This window comes from Helianthus annuus, chromosome 12 (assembly GCF_002127325.2).
Source record: "Helianthus annuus cultivar XRQ/B chromosome 12, HanXRQr2.0-SUNRISE, whole genome shotgun sequence".
Classification (NCBI taxonomy): Eukaryota; Viridiplantae; Streptophyta; class Magnoliopsida; order Asterales; family Asteraceae; genus Helianthus; species Helianthus annuus.
Window position 1 is genome coordinate 32,380,426 of NC_035444.2, and position 2,796 is coordinate 32,383,221.

Here is a 2,796-nt window from a genome sequence, read left to right on the forward strand (position 1 = left end):
ACACGGCCCCGTGTTCAGGTGCTAGTAACAGAAATTAAAGAAATGAGACAAAAGCCTAGACACGGGGGCGTGTCTGGTGAACACGGCCCGTGTCCAGTTACCTGAACTGGGCGTTTTTTCTGCAGGTGGTTCAGCACGGGGCCGTGTTGATTGAGCACGGCCCGTGTTGAGCCTTCTGTAATGGAGATTTGTGTCGGGTTGCTCCGTTCTTTGTGCATGGGGCCATTTTTCTCGTTCCCTTTTTCATCCATTACCACCACGAGTGTGTTTTATTCCTGCAAATTAAAACTAAAAGATTAAACTAAACTAAGGATAGTTCCGCGGAATGCCTCTGTGGTGCGCCACGTTTATAAGGGTCCTTGGCTAGACCCAATGTGAGGTTATATATTTTCTGAGTGGGATGCTTGGCGTCCCATGTTACACCGTCGGAGAGCAGCATCCAAGCTCGAATCAATAACCTTCATGTAGTTGACCGGGTCGTCGTCCTCTATTCTCTTCCCAACTCCGAATTTTACTTCATCATCCCCATACCTCAAGGTGAGTGTTCCGTCATTCATATCTACCACCGCTTGTGCGGTGGCAAGAAATGGTCTCCCTAGTATGAGGGGGACCTCGGTGTCTTCCTCCATATCGAGTATGACAAAGTCGGCTGGATAGACGAATCTGCTTACCTTTACCAAGACATTTTCAATGACACCTTGTGGGAATTTGACGGATCGATCAGCGAGTTGTATGCTCATTTTTGTAGGACTCGTGGTTCCCAGGCCGAGTCTTTTAAACATTGATGAGGGCATGAGGTTAATGCTAGCCCCAAGGTCGGCTAGGGCATTACGAACGGGGGACTCCCCTATTGAGCAGGGAATCGTGAAGCTTCCGGGATCGATTTTCTTTTGGGGAAGTTTATTGAGTACGAGGGCAGAGCATTCTTCGCCTAAATTGACTAATTGCAAATTTTCAATTTTCTTTTTATGAGTGAGGAAGTCCCTCATGAACTTAGAGTATTTAGGCATTTGGGTTAGGACCTCAATAAAAGGAATATTGACATGCAATTGCTTTAATAGACTTTCGAACTTCGCGAATTGCTCATTGGTCTTTTGACGAATTAACCTACCGGGGTACGGAACTCGAGGAGCTTTGGTAGGCTCTGGTGACGGAGGGGAGTTCTTTTCCTGCAGAGGTGTGGGTGCCGTTTCTTTTGTTGGCGGCGACGCTTCTGCAGGCCCTACGGTGCGGTTTCGTAGCGTGATGAGGTGAACTTGCGCTTTTGGGTTTGTTTCGGTATTGCTAGGTAATGCACCTTGTGGTCTCTCGGCAAAATTTTGAGCTATTTGATTCAATTGTTTTTCTATGTTTTGAATACTAGCTTGTTGATTTCTAAAATTTGATTCTAATTGTAGAAATCTTTCCGAGTTTTTCTTTTCAGTGTCGGAGATGAGGCGAGATACAGTATCTTCAAGCCTTTCTCGTCCACTTTGTTGTTGAGTGAAATTTTGTGACTCATTTCTTGGTTGTTGAAAGTTTGTTCGTTGGGTTTGTTGGTTACTACTATTGCCGGGTTCTCTCCAGCCAAGGTTTGGGTGGTTTCGCCATCCTTGGTTGTAAGTTCCCGTTGGAGGACCCGACGGCCTAGGTCTATTATCAATGTAGTTTACCAATTCTTGTTGATCGTCCGTTTCTTTCATACAACTCCAATTTTCATGTGACCCACCACACCCTTCACAAGCCATAACCGAGATTGTTTTTGTCATTTCCAATTTTTTATTTTTGAAGAAAGGGCCTCGATTTGGGCTTGTAAAGAAGTGCTTTCATCGACCTTATGGGTGCCCGGGGCAATAGATTTATTGCCTTGGGGGGTGTGCCATTGAAAATTGGTTTGAGCAATTTCCTCAATTTGGTTCTATATTTCATGCGGGCGTCGATTACCTAAAAGTCCCCCGGAGCTAGAATCAAGTGTCTGCCTTGTGTGTGGCAACAATCCATTATAGAAAGTGGATACTTGTTGCCATATCGCAAGGCCGTGATGTGGACACTTGCGTAATAACTCCTTGAACCTTTCCCAAGTTTCATATAAGGATTCCCCGTCCTCTTGTGAATATGTATTAATTTCAGTCATTAATTTAGCCGTTTTAGCGGGAGGGAAATACTTATATAGAAATTTTTGGGCTAGTTCATCCCAGGTGTTTACCGATCCAACTGGGAGGGCGTTGAGCCAAGCTTTTGCTCGGTCTTTTAGTGAGAAAGGAAACATTCGGAGGCGGATGGCGTCATTTAATGCTCCGTTGATCCGAAAGGTATCACATATTTCTAAGAAATTAGTAATATGTAGATGAGGATCCTCGTCCGCAAGCCCATGGAAGGTTGCGGAGTTTTGGAGCATTTGTATCAGATGCGGCCAAAGTTCGAAGTTATTAGCTTCAACATTCGAAGCATTGATAGCGGCGCCTAGGTTACCTACGGTGGGTCGTAGATAATCCATGAGGGTACGTTGGTCCGCCATTGGAGGTGGATCACCCGAAACCTTCTCTTGGTTTTTAGCTTTTAATCTTTTTCTGAGAAAGCGTTCGGGTTCTTCTAGAGGTTCTTTTATGTCCTTATTAGAACTGGAGCTCATACACTATGTAAGATTGGTGTCAGGTTCCAAGTCCTGCAATAAAAGCAGAAAAGAATGCTGGTCAGAAGGTTCACCACGGCCCCGTGTTCAGCGAACACGGCCCGTGGTCGGAGTTACAGTGATTGTTTTCCAGATCCCAGTTACTGGAAGTTGGACACGGCCCCGTGTTGCACCGACACGGCCCC

At 45.6% G+C, this 2,796-nt stretch overlaps 1 non-coding gene across 1 annotated transcript; it reads left to right on the plus strand.

The window, feature by feature from the left end:
- Positions 1-2,012: 2,012 nt before the first annotated feature.
- LOC118485162 lies at positions 2,013-2,119 on the plus strand. The gene has a single exon (XR_004875467.1). It is a non-coding gene; the product is annotated as a small nucleolar RNA R71 (small nucleolar RNA).
- The last annotated feature ends 677 nt before the right edge of the window (positions 2,120-2,796 follow it).